Here is an 18,036-nt window from a genome sequence, read left to right as displayed (position 1 = left end):
AGCATGCAAGGCATCTAGATTTCACTTTGCAAAGACTGCGAGAAAAGAAGCTTTATGCTAAGTTTAGCAAGTGTGATTTATGGCTCAAGAGTGTAGTATTCCTCGGCCATGTGGTTTCAGCTGAAGGTATTCGTGTTGATCCTGAAAAAGTCCAAGCAGTGGCTGATTGGGAAAGACCGAAGACGGTGACGGAAATAAGAAGTTTCCTTGGATTGGCGGGCTACTACAGAAAGTTTATTGAGAACTTTTCTCAGTTGGCTGCTCCTATGACTAAGTTAACTAGGAAAGAAGGGAAGTTTGTTTGGTCTGACGCTTGTGAGAAGAATTTCCAAGAGTTGAAGGATAGATTGACAAGGGCCCCGATTTTGACTATACCTGATAGTTCCGATGGTTTAACAGTCTATACTGATGCGTCAATGATTGGTTTGGGTTGTCTACTGATGCAGCATTGTAAGGTTGTAGCCTATGCTTCTCGGCAATTGAAAGATTATGAGCGGAATTACCCCACTCATGATTTAAAGCTTGCCGCGGTGGTTTTTGCTTTAAAGATTTGGAGACATTACCTCTACGGTGAGAAGATTGCCATTTTCATGGATCATAAGAGTTTGAAGTACTTCGTTACCCAAAAGGAGTTGAACATGAGGCAAAGAAGATGGTTGGAATTGATCTCTGATTATGATTGTGATATTCAGTATCACCCTGGGAAGGCAAATGTTGTTGCAAATGCTCTTAGTAGGAAGATTCAGAAGAAGACTTTGGATCTGAATACTTTGAGTTTTGATTTGGAAGTTGTCCCTGAGAATTCTGATTTTGTTTTTTCTGCCATGACGGCAAGATCTGGTCTTAGAGATAAGATTGTTGCTCTGCAGAGTTATGATCAAGAGCTTAAGGACAAATTTGAGAAGATTTCTTCGAATCCTGAGTCGAACCCTAACTTTGGTGTATCCATGGATGGTGCTTTATTGTTTAGAGGTAGATTGTGTGTGCCAACAAATGATGAAGTTAAGAAGGAAATATTGAAGGAAGCACACCAGTCGATCTTTACAGTACACCCTGGAAGCACCAAGATGTACAAGGACTTGAAGGAACATTTTTGGTGGATTGGTTTGAAGACTGATGTTGATATTTTGTTGCCAAGTGTGAGACTTGCCAGTGTGTGAAGGCTGTTCATCAACCTCCATCTGGATTACTTCAGCCCCTTCCTGTTCCTAGTTAGAAGTGGGAAGATATCTCTATGGACTCTGATTATATTGGTTATTCATTTCTTGACTTTAATCTTTTGTTTATAATATTAAACCTTGATTATTTCCTATTTATGATTATGTTATTGTATATGTGGGAGGATGATTTCCTCGATACTTGATCTTCGGGGCTGTGGATCACAATCTCGAGTATGCCGTTAGGGTACCGGGCTGGGAGGATGTGACAATATACCTTGAATCGGTTTTGAGTTCAATCGTTTATTAGAGAATTGTAGGGGGCAATTTTGGGGATTTGCAAAGGAGTTGGATATGGGGGAACACAATGGGGATGGTTTGTCACGGGAGGAGAAGGGGGTGGAGGTGTATGTAGAAGAGGGGTGAAGGGATTATCTAGTTGGGTATGGGAGGGTACTAAATTGAGGTTATATTGTCGTTTCTTTTCCTAGAGGGCATTTGGGTAATTTGAAATTTAAATTTTAAAGATTTAAATAAAAGTTAGAGCATTTGAGTAGTTCCATATCTTATTTTAACAACAAATTTTACTGTGAGTAACTTGTAATTATGCATGTAGATGCCATGTAATTTATGAGACAATAGTAGATGATCACTAGTTTCACCCCAAATATAGTAGGTGCATGTAATTTGCTCAATATTGAAATAGTGCCCTCATCTCATGAAAGAGATTAGAATGGCTAAAGAATGATTTAAACCGCAGCTAATAAAATTATACAACATTTCTTGGACTGAGTTAGCCACTTGGAATTCAATTCAATTAGTTGATCATTTTTTTTATTTTGGGGGGGGGGGGAGAATGAAAGTGAAAATCCTTGATTTGAAATATTGTCCTCATCCCCATATAAAGAGATTAGAATGACAGAAGAATAATTGAAACAACAACAAATAAGATCATACGACATTCCTAACACTGAGGCAGCCACTATAATTACAATTCAATTAGTTCAGCAGTTCAGACATTAATGTAGAAAATCTATGATTTTGGCGATGGAACTATTTAAGAGGCAAGCTTGTAGGGAATTCTAAATTTACAGAGACAATCGTTATAGATAAGCTAAATTTGCAGAGAAAATCGTTAGGGAATTCTATCTTAATTTGCCAAATTTTTAGATATATTCTCTCCTTCAGAAAATCCCTTGGCTCCTGACAGATTAAGGTTAAATTATTGAGAGAATCGTCATGTAAGATTGATGCGTCCAAAATCTGCTCAGCCCTTGAATCTCCACGTGATGTCCTGCAAAACGAAAGCGTCAGATGTGGCCCGACCGCTGGGGTCGGGAGTCCACCTCCAAAGGCTAAGTCAGTTGATGAACTTAATCACAAACGGCTCTGCTAGAAGCACAGAGCTAAAGAATGAAGAACTGGGAAAGGTGATCTAGATAGCAGATCGCTGATAGTTTAGGTCTATCAGAGTGTATCTGAACCTGAGTCTCAGATAGTATTCTTTTTGATCGATTGATCCGTCCTCCACCTTGTATGGTAGTGAGGTTTATATAGAGTGTACCTTCGAATCTCCTTCGTCGGATGCACTTGAGCCTTCTTCGGGTAGTCGTTGGATCTTATCAGTTAGATCCGTTGAGCGATAGACTTCTACTAGTTTGGGCTAGTAGAGGACTCCTGAGATAACCTTTAAGTTATGCGATGGTTATCGCTTTGATAATGATTATCCGCAGCCGTTAGTTTGAGTCTGCCATCATTAGGGTGATTACCCTAATCCATAAGTAAGATTAGGGCACGCTTGCAGCCGAATAAGCTTTCTTCTTCAGCAAGCCGTCTTCCGGATCCGGTTCGCTCGGGAGCGATTCGGTTTTCTCCGTCTCGACCGGGGTCGAGGGTCGGACCAGGTATGAACCCGTTCTGATCATAAACTCTCCATATCACGAGCCCCCCAGAACCAGCGTTCGGTCAATCCCGAGGGCTTGGTTTTTAACTGGGTTCGTCGTCAGGTGATGATCTCTGCGTGCTTCATTAAATGTCATATCACATTTAATGCGGTGGTCACTTTTCCTCGAGCGTTGTGAGTGTAAGGCCACATATCTCGTTGCAGTTGATCTGTCGTGGCTCACGTCATCCAAGCGACGGTTTCCAAACGCCTATTTCGGATTCGTGAGTTCAAACTTTCAAAACGTCTTTCAATCTTGATCGTTCAGATTTTGAATCAATCTCGATCGTTCAGATTCCCGAACACTCGTGCGGGAGTTTTAAAAGCGGTTCGTTGTCTTCGAAGGTTTCATTCTTCCTGTCTGGAATTTGAACCTTTGTTGTCTGCTTCGCGCCTTTCTGCTCTCAAGCTTCCGTCTCACTGAATCAGTAAGTTTACTGGTCTTTTTCTTTTGTAGTTTACTGAAACGAGTAATGGCGGACGATAGGGCTTGTTTAGTACCCCATGTTGGTAATAGCAGTGATGCTTTTGGTTCTCCTGCTCCCGAACAGTCGGATAGTGATAACAAAACCCTAACTGTCCTCTGGCAGGAGTTCGCTGAAGTTTCTCAAAAAGGTTTTGAAAGAAAAACCGAAACTTCTCCTATCCTTCTCGAGTCTGGATCTTCCAAGATTGTCGAGTCTTCTAGGCAGCCTCAATCCTCCATTTACAATGAGGAAACCCTTCTTTCAGCTATCCAAGATTTTGATCTTCCTTCCTCATATCAGGTTAGGGCTCCCCACCCTGATGAGAGGGTTGATTCATCCCTTTCGAGTGAATTTTCTCTGTATATAGATGCACTGGAAAGCGGGGTTCGCTTTCCCTTTTTTAATCCTTTGTTCTCCGCAGTTTTGAATCACTGGAACATTTGTCCCGGAATGCTCCTCCCCAATAGCTGGCTTCTCATCGTCGGCTTCTTGGGTTTGTGTTTTGAGCTTGGCATTATGCCATCTCTTTCTCTTTTTGTACATTTTCATGTTCTTTCTATCTCCCATCCTCCCGGATGGGTTTTTCTTTCCAAACGCAATAAGGCTGAACTTGATTGGAGGGGCAGCATCCTTGTCAAAGGAACTTGCCCTTCTAACCACAAAAGATGGCGCGAACGATACTTTTTCTATCGAGCGCCTCCATCAGATCTTAACTTCCCAACCACCTGGAGGAGGTTTACTTCTTCGTCCAAGAGTAACCGGGGCCTTCCCTTATCCAGAGAAGACGAGGCAGCCATCAGGAAGATCAAATCCATTCCGTGGTATCAAGAGATACATGGATATGAAGTGGAGTATAACTCCATCCTTCAGTACTGGGGCTTGGCTCATTGTGAGCTTCTAACCATCATCCTTTGATTTGACTGAAGTGATATGTTTTGAATTCTGACTCTTGTCCTTCTTCTTTGCAGTGCCTCCCAAAATGAACCCTGAAAGCCTGCGGGTGAAGGCCGCTAGGGCCGTTATGACAGCCGAGCAACGATCGCCCAGGGTCTTGACCGTAGATCAAGAGGCTTCTCTTCCCTCTCCCGACCCCTCTTACAGGGGTATCAGGAATATCAGGCATGTAGCTGATGCTTCGGGTAAAGGGAAGAAACCAATGGTGGAGAGGTCTAATGTCTCTTCCTCCGCCCGAACCAAGAGGAGGCATGACACAATTGATGCTCCCTCCAATAAAAAAATCCAAAGCTTCGACGGATGGTGAGGAGGTCTTCACCCCCAGTGGACCACGAAGATGACCGACGGGGTTACTCGGGATCCCGAGAAAGTTGCGAGAATGGAGCTCCCTCGGTCTTGCTCCTTCTGATCGCCAGGAGTTTGAAGCCCTGGATGACACCTCCCTTGTTAGTCAATCTACAAGGTACCGGTCTTCTTGCTTACTTATGTTTTCATAATTTCTTATGACTTCTTCTGATATCTTCCGCCTTCCCGGGGAATCCTGTGTTGAGCTTTTATCAACACATGGAAGCATTGAGCCGGGTTGGTCGCACCAGCTCCTTGCTGCAAACTTGTGAAGAGAAATTGGCCAAGGCCAATTCTGAAATAGATCAGCTGACTGCAGCTACCGTGGAGCTGCAGAAAAAGCATGAGGAAGAAGTGATCTCCCTCAAGGAAGCCCTCGAAGCTTTGAAAATTCGTGTCATTGCTGCCGAGCGCGAGGCCAGGAAGCAAAAGGCAGCTGCCACGTTGTTTGGTGACAGCCTTGAGATCAAAAGTAGGGAGCTCGAAGAACATCTGAAGTTGGCGATCCCTAGCAAGCCTGAGCACATAAAGCCAGAGCTTCGGAAGGAGTGCATTCGGAAATACCTGAACAGCGTACCTTTCTCCGAGTTGCTAGGTCTCTACAACATTCAAGCTTATCGCATGGGGCAGAACGATGTTTGGGAGCGAATCCTTGGATCGATCCCTGACTTCGACACTACTCCTTTTCGTGAGGTATGCCACCAAGATGTCTTCGGGAAAGTTGGTATGGATCTCCCGGACTGGGCCCAGGAAGAAGATGATCCTTTTCCAGCTGACCCTCAATATGAGGCATACCTGAATGACGAGCCGGCACTTCCAGAGGAGAAATCACAAGCCGAGTCTCAAGTTGTTGTTGTAGAGGATTCAGCCGATGCCACTCTTGAGGAAGGCTCTTCTCATGGTCCTGAGAAAAGTCCTCCCGACCAGGGTCCCTCGGGCAACAAAGAAGAAAAGGCGTAGGGAGTTGTCCTTTTGTAAAGATTTACCCTCAATTTAATGAATAGACATTTCTTTTTTCATGTTGGCCTCTAAATTTCCCCGTCTCCTGCCGGAATCTTGCCTTGAATATCAAAGTATTAATGATAAAACTTATCACTTAACTTTTCATTCCTCGCCGAATAATAATCTTGTAGAAATATTGTGAAGATGCGTTTCGGGAAGATGCATTAATCTTCCCCACTACTTCATTTATTGCAAAGTCCGTACGTTTCCCTTCTGTGAAGTTCAAACGTTTTCCTGCTTTTGTATACCATTCACTGTTTCCAATGAATCGGAAATACATCCGTTATTTTAATGGCAGTGCGACGATTGGAGGTATCTCTGCATCAGGTGCTCGCTTCCACATGTTTCCATGTGGCATCCCTTCGACCGTTGATCTTGCTTTTTGCGAATTTCAAAGCGTCATTTTGATCTAGGTCGTCGGTTGTCCTTAGCCTTCAACCGTCGTCTTATACCTGAGGCTATTTAAAGCCTTCGTGGGTACTCTCCATCTATCCTGACTTCTGCAAGTTAGATTTGCTAAAGTGCCAAAGCGACCTTTCGTCCTTCGGCTGCTTCCGTATTCCTCGTACTCCAACAACAGCTCTATCAACTTCCGAACAAGTGAGTTTTTTGATTACTCATCTCTTTCCCCACTTCCCCCCTGAGTAAACTGCACAGTAGTTATACTTGGGGTTTAGTTTGTTGGTTTGTCGAAGCTTTAGAAAACTAGGGTTTCCCATTGTTGCTTTCGTTTATTTCCATGTCGATACGGCTGGTTTTTTTTGTTGTTTTGCATAGTGGCTCCCAAGATCAACCTTGAACTTTATCGAGCAAAATCTTGCAAGAAAATCGTTCCGTCGGTGGTGGTTGGGGCCGGTGCGGTGGTTTCAACTAGTGAATCCTCCAAGTGTAAGGCGACTGCTGGCGGTGAATCTTCAAGTCAGATTCCCGCAGTTTCTATTGATGCCGTCCCTGCACCTCCTTTGCCCGAAAGTGATCGCTCGTCTTTCCCGGGATGATCTTGATCACTCCGTTGCCGATGGTGCTGCCGGCGCTCCTGGCTGGTGAGCTTTGTTGGTGCACCCCCGAAGGAGACTCTTCGGGCATCCGAGGCAACTATGTTGGCGTCCGATGAAGGTGTGGTCCCAGCGGGTGTTGCTCCTATTTCTAACTCTAGTGCTTGTTTGGCATCCTCGTCCTCTCCTTCTGAGTTGGAGGATTTTGCCACTAGGAAGCGCCGTCGGGTGACAAGTGATGAAGCTCATCCTTCTCTTGGTGTAGTTCATCCTTCTCATCCTTCGCTTGAATTAGTGTCAAACGAGTTTGACAGAGCGTTGGAATGGTGTACTTGCTGCTCGAATGACTTCGAGAGCGCAGTTCTTTCCAAACTTCCGGATGAAGTCTTTACGAAGTCACTGGTGATGTAAGTCTTTCTTCATTATCCTCCCGATTTTGAAAAATTACTTTTCTGCTCCTCGCTAACTCGGAAGTTGTTTGCGGGAGTCTTGCTTGGTAACTTCCACAACCAAGTGGAAGCAAGTTACTAGACTCAGAGGTTGAGCAATGAAGTTTCTAGGCTTCGGGAAATCTCCGAAGCTAAAGATGTTGAGATTGCTCGCCTTCGGAATCTAGCTTGGGAGGTGGCAGGAGAAAAAAATTCGATGATTGGTCGTCTTCGGTCGGACTTGGATGATGCCGGGAGAAGATCCGGCGATGGGAGCGAACAGTTGGGAAGTCGGGAGCCAAAGGATCCGAAAAGTTACCCGAAAGGCAAGTCGTCATTCCTTTGCCCGAATCCCTTCCAACTGATGTTCGCAGAGCTGCGTCTTCAAGTATTTACACAGTAAGCCCTTTGTTGATATGCTGAATGTTTATAACTTGCAAAGGCGTCGGGATGGTGAGAACGAAGTATGGGAATCAATATTAAGGAAGGATCCTCATTTTGATACGACTCCCTACAGTCTTGTGTTTGCCATCCCGAAGTATTTACCTACCCGGGTATTCCTCCTCCCGACTAGACCAAGGATAAGATTGATCCTCCACCTTCCGATCCAGATATTATGCAATATCTGGAAGATTCTCCTGTTTATTCTCCGCTAGAAGAAGTCAATTATGACGAGCTTGTACTGAATGCGAGTTTGGTCGAGGACCATTCTTCTCCTGGACAAGCTGGACAAAGAGTATGAAATTGCGGAGGATTTTATGCATACCGAAATATTTTTGTAATCCTCATTTCTTCTCTTCTTTTCCTTGAATCCCCACCAATGGTTGACTCATATGTTTGTTCTAGCAAAGTCGCGTCGATCTTGTATAACTTGTTAACAGTCACCTATAATGACTTTCTTCTTTGATCGAAGATTGTATCCAGCTCTTGTAATTGTTTTGATACTTGGCCTCTTTGGATCTTTTGAAGAAATAAGAAATTACTTTATCTTGAACTTTGCTAGCCACTTGAATCGCCGTTGTATTAGGTCTTAGTTGTCTGAAACAATGCCTTTACTTAAGGATTTCCGGAGAAATACAATAAGTCTGAGAAGGAACTCACTCGGGTTTTAAACCGATGCCTTTACTTAAGGATTTCCGGAGAAATACAATAAGTCTGAGAAGGAACTCACTCGGGTTTTAAACCGATGCCTTTACTTAAGGATAATTCAAAAATTCAATAAGTCTCGAAGGAACTCACTCGGGTTTCAAACTGACGCCTTGCAAAAGGAACTCACTCGGATTTTCATCCGATGCCCCGACTTAAGAAAGTTCGAAAAATTTCCATAAGTGTTGAAGGACCCATACAAATTTTCGTCCGATGCCTTATAGTTGGATCTTGTTCTTGAATGTGGTGTATGATGCCCCCTAATCAAAAGATAGTTTGTTGAAAGCCAAAAATTGCATTGATTGAGTTGAAAATGATTACATCGCGAACAAAATTGAAATCATCCTCAAGGATAAAACTTTTTGAGATGCCTAGCATTCCACGAACGAGACAACTCTTTCTGGGAATTGATGTTCTTCAGCCTGTAATGTCACGCCCTCCCAGCCGGTACCCTATCTGGCATACCCGAGAGTGTGATCCACAGCCCGAAGATCAGGTATCGAGTGATCAACCTCCCACATAAACAATAACATAATCATGAACAATCATAACATGGGTGCGGAAGATAAATCATAGATCCAATAAAGAAAGTATGAATCATAAATGAATCAGAATACTAAATATAATCAGAGTATCAAACAGATAAGTAAAGCGAAGCAAAAATCCCACTTTACATCCAGCGGAAAAAGTAGCTCTAAAAGAATAAACTAGACAAAACCTAATCCCAGTAACAAGTACATTGGGTAACTAAATTGTTCTCCACTTTATAGACAACATCCTTGTAAGTGTAAATCTCATAAATAGCACAAGGACGCTTCCACTCAATGGTCGGACTAAGCATCGTACGGAGCATAACCACCCGCGGGATCTTCCCGAGTAATTGTGGTAACCGCAATCACCTTCCCCGGAGATATGCCTCTTCGCCTTGCGCTTCTTCATAGGGACCGTCATAGTACTCAGGACTGCAGGATAGTCTAACAACATTGTACAATAAAGGAATGAGTTTCAAAGAAACTCGGTAAGAAGCGATTAAAATCCATAATAACACAAATGGCGGATTCCGAACACTCATAAATGCAATATGATATGAGACAAACAATGAATGAATGAATCTAACTCTATGTATGCTGGTCTCTATTGGCGGACATGCTTTAAGTCATAACACCGTACTTCTTTAGGAAAGTCCACTCACATCCTCAACCATTTAAGATATCTTGGATTCTCTCACGGATCATTTCACCGGTCTCGAGCAGCCGATTGGTAATGGGTCCTTCATCCCTCAGGACAAACCTTGGTAGGGGGTTAAGTCAACACACTCTCTCACAACCATTTGGTATAAGTACTGGCGCATGTCGGGGGTAAAACCTAGCCAAATGCAAGTCTTCTACTTGGTTACATCAAGTCGATCCAGATATCTTCCATTCCTCGTCCCCGACGATCCTTTCCGATATCCTTCACACTAGAGTCGGCGTATCCTATGGCACTGACCAACTCGGACTACGGACTCATCAACCCTATTGATCATCCACATATGGTAAACGGGAAGCTCTCACGTCCTCTCACGGGTTGGTTACCGGTCTTAAGCGCCCGTGAGCCCAAGTCTAACCATATGCAACCCTACCAATAAAAAAAGGGCCCCAAAATGTGTTTTTTTTGCTCTCACGGGTTTGTTTACGGTCTTGGGCGCCCATGAATCCCCATTGCTACCACGGGTCGTTCGGTCTCAATACCCCTCCGATTAGGGTCCGACATAACAGGACATCCTAGCCAAACACTACTAGACAATCCTAGATATGTCATCCAACAGTTTAGGAAGGTGTCCAGAGGGCATCTCCGGAAACATCCCATAATATTCCCGTAGTAGTCCAAGGACAGAAGTGTCGAAAGGACACCTCTCCTTTCCAAACCATACGTAAGCATACACATGCATCAATTCATATCATCACATATATGGTAACTTCATATATGGAAAGAAATCAATAAATACAATCACTTGTATATAATCGGTAAGTAAATCATACATGAATCAATTCAATATGAATAAATAATGCTACTGTAATCAAAGTTATGCAACAGTAGAATATCATTGTAAGAATCTAATTTAGGAAACATATTAATGATATTCAAATATAGAAACTAGATTCATGCTATCTATGTAATTAAGGAAATAACCATCCTTACCTTTTATAACTCGCAAAGGAATCCTAAGAAATCAAGTAAGATCTTGGCAAACTTGAGAAGAATGTCCTAAACAAGTATATACAACATATTAGGAAAGATCCCTAACAGAAAAGATACCAAAACATCCAACACAGACCAATTCTGGAGTTGCTGTACTCATTGGTCGAGTGGATTGGTCGAGTGGTCCAGTCGACCAATGCAGACAGTAGCCTAAAAAAAAACAGAGTTTTAAGATATGAAATCCGAACTTGGTGGTTCAAAAGGGTACTAATCAAGGGGTAGACTACATCAGTAGTATTCTAACAAATAGGGGACCTCAAAACACCAATCAAATCAAGATATCAAGATCCAAATTAGGAAACAAAAAGTTACCATAATTAACTCAACCATGGATCTTGATGAATTTGAAATAGAAAACAAAGACAAGAACAATAGGAGGATGGATCATTGCTTTCGGTAATGAAAACATGAAAACATACATAGGTCTTCATGGAATAAGGCTTAGAAGCATAAATCTAAATAAGGAAATAAAACCTACCATATATGTAACTATCATGCATCATGAAGAACACATAGTATGGTAGAAGAGAACAACTAGAAATCTATAGATTATGGATCATGGAAAGAAAACACAGTAATTACTACTAACATGATCAACAAAAGAAGATCCAAAGAGATCAGAATTCAGATTAGAAGTTTAACAGAGATTAAATCATGGTTTGATCATGAATCCTTCAAAAGCTTGCAATGATCATGGTTAAGATCATTGTTCTAGCCTTAAATCCTTAGGATGATCATGAGAACATGTTCAGAGATGTTTGCAACAGAGGATGCAGCATCTCTTCTACTGTCTCAACTCAAAAAGGAAAGAAAAACAAAGATGGAGGAGAAGAAGAGAGAGTAGACATACCTTTTGATGCAAAAAGAAGAGTTTCGACGAAGATCCGTCAAGAAAACACCAAGGATGCAAGAGAGGTGACTTGCAGAGGTCTTTGGTTCGTTCCAGAGGGTTTGGAGGCAGCAAATACGAAGTGGACTCGAGATTGGACTTAAATAGAGCAAGAACAACCTAATTGCCAAAGACAGCACTCATTGGTCGAGTGGATTGGTCGACGGCCCAATCGACCAATCGAATCGACCAATGCCGACAAAGAAGACCAAAACAGGGAATTGAAGGTCCAGCTCAAATCCAATCCTAAAGGGGTTTTGCACACAAGTCAAGTGACTTACCTAATAGGTAGAAATGCCTTCAAACCAAGATAGAGAGCACTCCAAGTCCATCAACTAATTAGATCTTCATCAGGATTCAGTTTCCATAAATAGAACCTCATCATCAACTTTCATGGATTCAAAGCCAGACACCAAGTCCTCTACTGGGATGGCCCAAAGCTGACTTCTTACTTTACTTCGGGTCATCGGACCTACAAAAAAACAAGGTTTCCGGGTCAAGGTTAGGGCTGGGTTTTACATGTAAGCTCTTGAACCGACTGGTTTCACAACCATATAAGGTCCTTCCCAGGAAGGGTCCAACTTTCTTTGGTGATGCAGGTCGGAAGCTAGGGTGTTTCTCAACACCAGATTTCCGGCTAAGTACCGACGATTCTTCACTCGAGTATTATAATGAGACGCTATCCTTCTTTGATAATGTTGAGTTCGTGCTATTGCCTTTGCCCGAACTTCGTCCAACAAATCAAGACTATCAAGCAGTCCTTGTTCATTTTCTTTTTCCTCGAATTCACGATCCCGTAACATCCCCGCCATTATCTCCACTGGTGCCAACGCTTCGGATCCATATGCCAACCTGAATGGAGTTTCTCCTGTGGGTGTTCGAACCGTAGTTCTATAAGCCCACAGTACATTATGTAGTTCTTCGACCCAAGAAGCTTTGTCGCCTTCGAGTCTTCTCTTTATTCCTTCCAAAGATCGTTCGGTTAGTAACCTCTACCTGGCCATTGCTTTGGGGGTATGCCACCGAGGACATACGATGCTCGATCATATATGTTCCACGAATTGCTCAAATTGTGGACAATCGACCGAGTACCATGGTCAATGACAATAATCTTTGGAATCCCAAAGCGATATATGATTGATTCAAGCACAAATTTCTCCACTTTTTCTCGTAATTGTCGCCAGTAATCGGCTTCTACCCATTTTGTGAAGTAATCAATTGCTACTATCAGATATTCCCGTCCGCTTTGATGCCTTGGTGAATTTGCCCATGATATCAATTCCCCACATTGCAAAGGGAATGGGATTTAGAATTGAAGTCATAGTTTCCGCCGGGCGCTTCGATCTCTGTAGCATGAATTTGACAAGTTACTACATCGACGAACATAGTCCATAGCAGCCTCTTGGACCTTAGGCCAATATAACCCAAGTCTTAGAATTTTGTGGGCTGGGGCTCGGCCACCCATGTGAGCTCCATAAATTCCTTCATGAACCTCAGCCAAAGCTGATTTTGCTCCTTCGGGGCCTATACATCTCATAAGGGGTCCAACATAAGATCTTTTGTATAGTCTCCCATTCCGAATGACAAATCTAGCTGATCGAATCTTGATCAAGCTTGCCTCTCTTGGATCCTCGGGTAATTTGTCATCCCTTAGATACTCGATTATTGGATACATCCAAAGAACGTTCGCTTCAATATAAGAAATTTCTTTCTCATGATAACTTGGAAATGTTATCTCTTCAATGTAGATCGAAGGGTCTAGATTCTTTTCCTTGGCATTGGCTAGTCGGGATAGCTCATCCGCCATTGAATTTTCATTCCTCGAAATCCGAGATATCTTCAAATTCGAAATTGGTTTTGAAATGCCTACACTATCTCCCAATATTTTTGCAAGCGTGGTTCTTTAATGCCATACTCCCCCTGGACTTGGTTGACTATAAGCTAAGAGTCACTATAAATAGTAACATCTGCAATAGCTAATGCTTTTGACAACCGAAGTCCGCGGTTATCGAGGCCTCATATTCGCTTCGTTATTACTTGCATCAAATGCGAATCTCAAAGCATATCAAATAATAAATCCTGCTGGACTTTTTAATAGAATTCCAGCGCCTACTCCATCTTTATTACTCGAACCATCCACATATACCTCCCAAGTGGTTGGTATAATGGGATCCTCAATGGTGGGCTCCCCGGTGCGGTAGTTTCTACTACAAAGTCGGCTAATGCCCGAGCCTTGATTGCGTTACGAGCTTAAAGCTCACATGGAACTCACCGAGCTCAACCGACCAGGACACCATCCTTCCCGACAAATCGGGTTTGTTAAGAACTTTACTAAGAGGAAAAGTTGTAAATACCTCAATTGGATGAGCTCGAAAATATGGCCTTAGCTTCCTCGGCGGCCATCATGAGAGCAGAGCACGCTTCTCAATCTGCGAATATCTCGTCTCCGCATCTAGCAACACGTGGCTTACATAGTAAATTGGCCACTTGTTTTTATCTTTCTCCCGAACAAGTCTTGCACCGACCGCCCGAAAGGGACGTCGCTAGATATAGCTGTAATATTTCCCCCTTCTCCGGCCCGGGACAGGATCGGTGGTTGTCCAAGTGCTTCTTTTAATTCCTCGAAAGCTTTCCGGCACTCTTCAGTCCACTTTGCTTCCTTACGCCCCTTCAGGTCTTTAAGTGCCTTGAAGAAAGGCAAACATTTTTCTCCGGACTTGGAGATAAATCGATTCAAAGCAACAACTCTCCTCGTCAAACATTGTACATCCCGAACGGTTTTGGGAGCCTCCATATCAATCGAGCTTGTATTTTGGCGGGATTAGCCTCAATTCCCCTCGTGATACCATGAAACCCAAAAATTTGCCCGAGGAGACTCCAAAGGCACATTTTTCTGGGTTTAGCTTCATTTGATGTTTCCGCGATCGAGAAAACCTCGGTCAAATCTGCAATATGATTTGCTTTTGTAAAGCTTTTCACTAGCATGTCGTCAACATAAGCTTCAACATTCTTTCCTATCAGCTCTTTGAAAATCTTGTTGACGGCCCTCTGATATGTTGCTCTTGCATTCTTCAGGCCAAAAGGCATGACCTTGTAATAATAGCTCTCACGATCAGTCATGAAAGCCGTATACTTCTCATCCTCCTTATTCATAAGGATCTGATTATACCCTGAGTAGGCATCCATGAAACTTAAAGTTTCATATCTTGCAGTCGCATCTATCAAGAGGTCAATCCGAGGCAATGGGTAGCAATCTTTTGGGCAAGCTTTGTTTAGATCTGTGTAGTCTGTACACATCCTCCACTTCCCATTCGCCTTTTTCACCATCACCACGTTGGCCAACCAAGTTGGGCACTCGATTGGTTCTATGAAACCAGAATTCTTAAGTTTTTCAACTTCGCTTCGAACGGCTTCATACTTTTCAATAGAGAAATTTCTTCTTTTCGTATCACTTGGTTTCGCCTTAGGGTCTATCCGTAGTTTGTGCTCTGCAATGGCCCGATTGATCCCAGGCATGTCCTCAACAGACCATGCGAATACATCCTTATTCTGTTGAAGAAATAACTTCAACTCATCTTTAAACTCTTCCAGCTGTTCAGACCCGATATAAGTAATCTTTTTCTCGTCTTCGGTACACAGCTGGATTTGCTCCAGTTTCTCCACTGGTTCGGGCCTTTGCATCTCTGTCTCTTCCCGATCATCTCGAACTTCTATGGGGAGGGCAGTAACCTTCCTCGGACCCTCCTTGTCTTTTAAATAGGCAACATAACACTGCCGAGAGATCTTCCGGGTCGGAGGAGACTTGACCAATTCCCATATCGATCGGGAATTTTATCTTCAGTGTTTTGTTGAAACAATAGCACCTATCTTGGATAAAGATGGTCGCCCGAGAATCATATTATAGGCTGGTAGTTCTCGAACCACCAAAAAATTGATTCGGACAGTTGTTTCCTTAGGAAAACTTCCAATAGACAAATCCAACTGAACCTATCCTTCCGCTACTGCAGATGACCCTGCAAAGCCATATAGGTGTGTAGATGAAGGTTTCATCAAGTTCTGATCCACCTTCAATTTTTGATACACTTCGTAGGAAATTAGGTCAGCTGCAAACCCTGTATCAATCAAAACTCTATGCACTTCCCGCCGTGCAATCTCTACCTTGGTGACTATAGCATCATCATGAGGTAAACAAACGTCTCTTTCGTCTTCCTCGCTAAAGGTGATAGAATCTTCACCATTCAGCTTCTTCCGCTTTTGCGCCTCTCCGGCTCCAACAAATTTGGATTTTGTTTTCAGACTCCGGAATGATTCGGGCTCTGGTCCCCCGAAGATGGTAAGGATCGGTGACCGAGTAGCAGCTTCAATCACCTCCTTGCTTTTTTTAGACTTCGGGGCCTCCCTTGATCGTTCTGAACTAACCGAACGATCCCTCTTTGGAGCAGCCGCACGTGGCCCACGTGGCTCCTCCCTTCTTCTGCTAACAAAACTGGACAGATGTCCCTGAGATATCAATCTCTCAATATCGCCTTGGGATGACGACAGTCATCAGTATAATGACCATAGTCCTTGTGGAATCGGCAATACTTTTCCCGATCCTGCTGCTCTCCGGGTTTCAAAAGAATTTTAGGCGGCCACTTTAAAATATTTTTTCTTTTGAGGATATTCAAAATATCAGCCCGAGGAGCATTCAATGGAGTGTACTCACTTTTACCGGGGGGATCTTTGGCGCCAAGGCTGGGATTTTCCAACCCGATCGCGAACATTTTTCTTTGGCTTACGTACGCTCAGGGAGCCTTTTGTTCCTTATTGGAGACTTTATTATCTCCTTGGCGCGCATCCGAGAATCTCCATGACTTCAGCACTGCTACGGCATCTCTGTACCAACTCGGCATAAGTCGCGGGTATATCCCGTAGTAATAACTCCGGGAGTTTCCGATTAGTGAGTCCTGTGAATAGAGCGATTCCGGCTACTTGTTCATCCAAGTTTTCTATCTCCATCGTCACTTTGTTGAATCTTTTAGAAACTCTCTGATTGATTCGTTCTTTCCTTGTTTGACGATAAACAAGGTTTCTTCCGTTTTCTTGACACTGTATCCCACTCTGGAATCGCCCTATGAATTGGCGCGCCAATTCGTCAAAGTTTACGATCCTTCCGGAGGGGAGGTTAAAAACCACTTTTGTGCTTTGCTCCGATTAGAGATGAACCAAAAACCACATAAAATTTCATCGAGATTACACAAACGCCATGGTCTGTTGGTAATAGCCGATGTGAGTCGTTGGATCTCCGGAGCCATCGAATGTTGAGAAGGTAGGCAAACGGAAGTTATGGGGAAACCGATATCCAGCAATTGGCTCGGTAAAAGGAGTCTTCCGAATGAGTGAGTAAATATCCTCGATTATTCTTCCCTTAGCCAACTGCCCTAATTTCTCATTGATGTTGGCCAATTCTCGACCAATCTGGGTCGGGTGATCTTCAGCAATATGATCACGTCCTCGATTAACACGATCATCCTATGCTACTCGATCATCACGAACAGCCCGTCCTTCCCGAGCATTCCTTTCGTCACGAACTGCTCGATCATCACGAACGGTTCTTCTGACAGTGGGTGAGTGAGTTCTTACCCCTGTATCCAACCTTGTGTTTGAATCAGTTGTACTCTCTTGCGGTCTGTCGAACCGATCGCCTTGCCTCGGTTGATCATCGATCCTTCGAAGTCCTCGGTCTTCTTCACGGAAATTCTGATCAACATTCCGGTCTTCAGCCAGTCTCTGGTCACGTGGCAATGCACGTCTCCCTGAATCGCGTTGATCCGGCTCTTGTGGTAAAACCACTCGTCTGGTGAGCATGCGGAGTGCTTGGCTCACCTCCAAGAGTTGAATCTTTACCTGATCCAATTGATCTTGGATTGTATCAGGAGGAGGATTACGTCATCCCTGGCCATCATCCACCTCGATAGGATTTTGGCTTTCCTAAGGAATATCCGGATTATTAACTCCAGGTATCTGAACACCGGAATTGCGTTGTGCAGCGGCTGCTGATCTAGTCACCATGGCTTTTCAAGTCGTTTCCCACAGACGGCGCCAAATGATGCGTCCAAAATCTGCTCAGCCCTTGAATCTCCACGTGATGTCCTGCAAAACGAAAGCGTCAGATGTGGCCGACCGCTGGGGTCGGGAGTCCACCTCCGAAGGCTAAGTCAGTTGATGAACTTAATCACAAACGGCTCTGCTAGAAGCACAGAGCTAAAGAATGAAGAAGCGGGGAAAGGTGATCTAGATAGCGAGATCGCGAGATAGTTTAGGTCTATCAGAGTGTATCTGAACCTGAGTCTCAGATAGTATTCTTTTTGATCGATTGATCCGTCCTCCACCTTGTATGGTAGTGAGGTTTATATAGAGTGTACCTTCGAATCTCCTTCGTCGGATGCACTTGAGCCTTCTTCGGGTAGTCGTTGGATCTTATCAGTTAG

This window comes from Hakea prostrata, unplaced genomic scaffold, assembly GCF_041222555.1.
Source record: "Hakea prostrata isolate BN-2017 unplaced genomic scaffold, UWA_Hpros_2 contig_60, whole genome shotgun sequence".
Classification (NCBI taxonomy): Eukaryota; Viridiplantae; Streptophyta; class Magnoliopsida; order Proteales; family Proteaceae; genus Hakea; species Hakea prostrata.
Note: the sequence above shows the minus strand (reverse complement) of the source record.